Source organism: Gossypium hirsutum, chromosome D05 (genome assembly GCF_007990345.1).
Source record: "Gossypium hirsutum isolate 1008001.06 chromosome D05, Gossypium_hirsutum_v2.1, whole genome shotgun sequence".
Lineage (NCBI taxonomy): Eukaryota > Viridiplantae > Streptophyta > Magnoliopsida > Malvales > Malvaceae > Gossypium > Gossypium hirsutum.
In genome coordinates, this window is record NC_053441.1 from 48429468 (window position 1) to 48435794 (window position 6327).

Sequence of the window (6327 nt, forward strand, 5' to 3'; positions counted from 1 at the left end):
ATAAAAATAGTCGACAAAATAATAATAACAGTAAAGTGCATAATAAAATAAAATACAACATATTAGTCTAACAAATAAAGTAAAAACAAATAACAATAAAAGTAAAAGACAGTTCAAGGGAATTTTGAATGCGTGGCGACGACAAAAATAGAATGGTGGTTAGGGTTTGGGTTTGGTGAAATGGGATAGGAACGAAACAAAAAATAGCTTTAAAAAAAAGGGTACACAATCGTGTGGGCCACATAGCCATGTGGCCTATTAAAAACTTTTAAAAATTTCTCATGTGTTCACATAACCTGGGACACGCTCATGTGTCTAGGTCGTGTGTACCACACAGCCATATTGTCAGGCCTTGTGAATCCACTCAGACCATGTGTGTCAAAAAAAAGTTAAAAAATTGGCTTCAGTATTCACATGGTCCATGACACACCTGTGTGTTAAGGCCGTGTGTACCACACGATCGTGTGGATTCATTCAGGCCATGTGGGGTTAATTTTTTGCTTCTCTCATGGCTATGTGAAAGGGTGTGTGGGTTTCACGGCCGTATGGTCTACCCTAAACAATGTGGCACTTTTTTAATTTTTAATTAATAAAAAAATTTTAGGTAAATAAGAAACTAATCATGCAAATAATTAAATAATAATAAAATAATAATAAAAAACTCGGGTTGCCTCCTGAGAAGCGCTTGTTTAAAGTCTAAGCTCGACTTACCTTTTCAAGCTTACGATTAAGTCAGATTTTGGATCCGGAGCTCCTCTCCTCATTATCAATATTACCACCAAAATAAAACTTGAGACAATGTCTGTTTACCTTGAATATGCTATAATTAGGGTGTGTTACCTTAGTTGTTCTGTATAGGAATACGTTTCATACCACAAATGGATTCGACCATCTCGATTTCATCTCTTCAAGGAACATTCATGGATCTAGATTGTCCAACAGTACTTTGTCTCCAACTTTGAATTGGTTCGTCTTCTTTACATGCACACCATGTCGTTTCTTTATTACTTCTTTGAATGTTCTAGGGTTCTCATCAGCCTTTATTCAGCATTCATCTAATTCATTGAGTTGCACCATTCTCTCTTCACTTGTCCCTTGATTTTCATCACCTTTAAAAGGATACGGTTTTAATACGTCTTCATGATTGATTTCCTGCAAAGAACATTGAGCCACATGATTTCTAACATCAACAGGATAACAAATATCATCTCGCTCACTAGAAACTTTCACAACATCACGTGCTTGAAGAGTAACCTCTTCATCACCTACCCTCAGCACAAGTTCACCATTACCCATATCAATAACAGTTCTAACAGTGGCTAAAAATGGTCGACCTAAGATCATGAGTACCTCAATATCCCCATCCATGTCCAATATAACAAAATCAACAGTGAATATGAATTTATCTACTTTAACAAGTACATCCTCAATAATACCCCTAGGATACTTAATTGATCTGTTAGCTAATTGAATACTCATCCTAGTGGGCTTTGGTTCCTCAAGACCAAATTGTTTGAACATTTTATAAGGAATTATATTTATACTAGTACCCAAATTAGCCAAAGCTTTTTCAATATTTAAGCTACCAATAAAACATTGGATAATAAAACTCCTTGGATCTTTAAGCTTGGTGGGTAGTTTGTTTTGGAGAATGGCTGAACACTCCTCATTGAACTACACAATGGACAGTTCGTCTAACTTTCTTTTATTTATTAACAACTCATTTAATATTTTTGTATATTTTAGCGTTTGCGAAAGGGCTTCAACAAAAGGTAAGTTAATATGAATTTTTTAAAAAAGTTCAAGAAATTTACCATATTATTCATTCATGTAATCTTTCTTCAACTTTGTAGGATATGGAATTGGTGGTTTGTATTCTTTGACCATCGAATTATGCTCTTTCGTGTGTTCCTCAACCCCATCATTTTTCTCAATAGCTTCTAAATTTAGGTTTTTTTTAGGCTCGACTAACACATTTCCACTTCATACAGTGATTGCGTGGACTTGCTCTTTTAGGCTGGTTTCAGTGTTACTAGGTAAACTACCTTGTTGTCTCTCTGAAACCAATTTAGCAAGCTGGATAATTTGATTCTCGAGACCCTGAATAGATTCTTATTGATTCCTTAACCACCCCAAGAGAAATTTGGATGATTCCTCCATCCTAGATTATAATTGTTGTTGTAGGGGTTATTCTAAGGTCTAGAATTATTACCCATAAAATCAATTTGCTCATGCTCCATGTTAGACTTGAAGGGTAAGCATTCCGAATTGGTCATCCCCGCTCTAATCACATCGTATTACATTATCAGGTTCACCTATTTACTGTACCTCAAACTGTAATAGCCCGATTTTGACCCAAATTAGAATAGTGGTTTCGGGACCACACATCCAAGTTCGAAAAATATTTTAATATTTTTTTCTGTGTTTATTATGTGTGAAAGTTTCGTGAATTAATTTTATTGTTTGAGTGCTTAATTTGGGAATAGGGCTTAATCGCGTAAAATAAAAATTTAGTGGTTATTTTTAGAAGGGCCAAATAGTGGTTGTTCTTTTAATATGAAGGTTTCATGTTGCAATTTTTCCATTGAATTAATGAATGGACAGCACTATGTATATATTATATAGTTTTTATAATAATTATAAAGGTTATAATAATAAATAATATATTATAAAGTTATTATAATAAAAACAAACATAAGTTAAAAAGCCATTATCATTTTCTTTTGTTTCTATCAACCGAATGTAAAAGAAAAGAAAAAGAAAAGAACAAGCTAAGGGTTCGGCCATTTTTTGAGTTTGATTAAGGTATGTAACTAGCTCGATTTTTGATAATTTTTACGTTTTTGAGATCGTTGCTTTGTGTTTTAGCTAGCCCATGCTTGAATTTTTGAATTGATTGTGTATTTTGTGATATGCCATTGAAGGGAGCTTGTTGTTTTTGTTGTTAGATGATGGAAAATAAATATATGTTGTTAGATTTTTCATGTTTTAATTAGTAATTTTTGATAAAAATGTGTATTAAGGACTAAATTAAGAAAAGTGTAAGTTGAGGGACTAAAATGTGAAATAAATAACATGCAAGGACTTATATGAGCTTAGTGTATATTCGGCTAAGCTATTGTGCAATGAAAGTGTGTTTATTTTGTATTTTTGTGAAATAGGGACTAATTTGTGAAAAATGTGAAATGTTAGGGGAAAAGTGTAATTTACCCATTTATGTGTTTTTGGATTTAATTGAATGAATATGTGGTTAAATTAGTTAAATTTGAACTTATTTAGATCAAGAACAGAAGAAAATAGAATTAGATCGGGGGAAGTTGAAAGTAGTCGAGTAGTCGACTGTGTCCGTCGATATCTGAGGTAAGTCGATAAGCATTTAAATGTTGTTAAATTCAAGAATATATATAATAAGTGATAAATTAAATTATTTTATTTGTTATATGCTTTGGCCGAATGTGATATTTGAAATAGGGATTTTGTTTTGAGTTTGATTCGATCGATAATCAATGTCTGAAAGCGCCGTACGAACCCTAGGAATAGATAGGATACTTATGTCATGACATAGGATTCTGATATGTGTTTTCATGTAAGACCACGTCTGGGAAGTCGGCATCGATATCTGATTACGTGTAAGACCCTGTCTGGGACAGTGGCATCGATATGTGATTACATGTAAGACCACATCTGGGACGATGGCATTGTACGAGCTTTCTGATTATCCGTGTATCCTTTTTAATTTAGAACGGTTCAACGGGCAATGTGAATTGAAGACCGAATGTGAAATCGAAATAATAGGGTTTAGGTATGTATTTATATCATGCTATGAAATTAAGGTAAGTTGTATATTGAATTGATGATTCAAAGTTAATTAATATGTGAATAATGTGTGAGCATATTCGTCCTTATAAGTAATTTGGCTTATAGAAGCATTTGTGATATAAGAAGATTTGGCCTATTGTTATAGTCTTAAATTATAAATTGTTAAGTATACAAGTATTTGAGTATTTGTGCATTAAGATTCATAAAGTTAAATGTTTACTTATACTTGATTTGGTTGGCCTAGTAAATTGGTTTGATATTAATGTTAAAATGAATAATGTCTGCTTACGACTTACTAAGCTGCAAAAACTTACTGTGTGTATGTTTATTCTTCGTTTTATAGATTTTGGAATTCGTTACGAGCTCGGGGATCATCAGCAAGACTTATCACACTATCGACAGTTACTTTCGTTACTTTATTAAGTTGTTTTTGAGTATATGGCATGTATAGCATAGTTGAAATGTTGATTCTGGGTCAATTTGTATATGAAATTAATAGCCATGCGAAAATGGCTCATCTTATTTTGATCGAGTTTGGTGTTTATGAATATGGTTTTTAATGGTCATGGAAATGGGGTTTATAATTTTTCATATTGAATTATGGTATAAGTTAGTGATATGATAATAAATGTGATATATATATAGTTTGGACATGTTAAATTTGATTAAGTGATTAGTATATGTATAATAGTTATGCATTGGATGATGGATTGATTTGGTTATGAGTTGAACCAATTTGTTACATATATGCTGTCCAATTTTGATGCTTAAATGCTGCCCAATTTGTTACATATATGCTGTCCAATTTTGATGCTTAAATGCTGCCCAATTTGTTACATATATGCTGTCCAATTTTGATGTTTAAATGCTGCCCAATTTGTTACATATATGCTGTCCAATTTTGATGGTTAAATGTGGCATATATGCTGTCCAGTTTTGGTGTAAAATGTTGCTCAAATTGTTGTTTATATGCTGCCCAAATTGATGTATTTATGCTGTCCAAATTTTGGTGTGAAAATGCTGTCTAATTTGGTATATAAATGCTGTCCAAATTGATGTATAAAAGCTGTCCAAATAGGGTAGATTACCTATGTTGTAATATGTAGTATAGTTAGTAAATTGAAATGAAATAAATGTTTGGATATATGCTTGAGTTATGATATTAAGATTTGATTGCGTAAATGATAAAGATATAGTTGGATTTTTGAAATATGGTTAGTATAAGAAATTTGATTAATGATGCGTGTTTGATTTTAAATTGGTATTGTAGGTCATGTGTATTCGGATATGGTAGGAACTTGTGATAGATAATACAATGTGATACATATGGATTTGCTTTAATGTATTGGCTATAAAAAGAAAATGTTAAATATAATCTTTATGTTATTGTTAACAATTTGAATAATATGATGTTTGTAATTATATTTATACGGCTTTGTACTTGATTCATTTTGATTGGTATGATATATGATTTTAGATGTAATACAATTTATGAAGTTATATGTTTTAGGCTGTAAATTTATATGCTAAGTGGTGCCTTGTAAATGTATAAAATATATATAAGTATTTTATGTGCTGTCTAACTTGAGTTGTTTAGTCTAAAAAAAAAATTCTGAGTTGGATTTTGATCGGTAATGCCTCATAACTCTAATCTGGCGATGGATTCGAGTTAAGGGGTGTTACACAAACCATCGATCTTTTTACTCAGCACTTCCACTTAGCTCGTCAACATAGCAACTGCATATTAAAAACATCAGCTATCTTATTAGGCTTTATTCTCATAACTTGCCACTGATAGTTATTCAGTGTAATCTCTTCAATAAATTCTTAAGCTGCCTCAGATGTTTTATTATTCAGTGTTCCACCAATTGCTGCGTCAATTATCTGCCTAGTTAAGGGATTCAAATCATTGTAAAAGGTTTGAACTTGTAACCATAAACGTAACCCACGATGAGGGCACCTTCTCAGGATATCCTTAAATCTCTCCCATGCATTATACAATGTCTCAAGCTCAAATTGAGTAAAGGAAGAGATGTCATTCCTCAACTTAACTATTCTGTTCGGTGGAAAATACTTCAACATAAACTTTTCAATCATCTGAGCCCAAACTGTGATGGAACCCACTGAAAGTGAATTCAACCACAGTTTCGCCTTATTCCTCAAAAATAATGGGAATAATCGTAAGCATATGACCTCATCAGTAATGTCATTGATTTTAAATGTGTCGTAAATCTCTAAAAAGTTAGCTAAATGAGCATTCAGATCTTCATCTTGCAACCCATCAAAATGAACATACTATTGTACCATCTAAATTGTGTTTAACTTAACCTCAAAATTGTTTACAGCAATAGTCGATCTGACAATACTCGATTCAGCTCCAACCAGAGTGGGCTTAGCATAGTCAGACATAGTTTGAGGAGTATGATGTGCAGGAGGTTGCTGATTACCAGGATTATTATCCATCTCCATAGTAATGTCCTTTTGCTCTTGTTCTTCTATTAAAATCTA

General features: G+C 32.4%; 1 non-coding gene across 1 annotated transcript; it reads left to right on the plus strand.

The window, feature by feature from the left end:
* Positions 1-5761: 5761 nt before the first annotated feature.
* Positions 5762-5868, plus strand: LOC121218098 (small nucleolar RNA R71). Its single transcript, XR_005914361.1, has one exon. It is a non-coding gene; the product is annotated as a small nucleolar RNA R71 (small nucleolar RNA).
* The last annotated feature ends 459 nt before the right edge of the window (positions 5869-6327 follow it).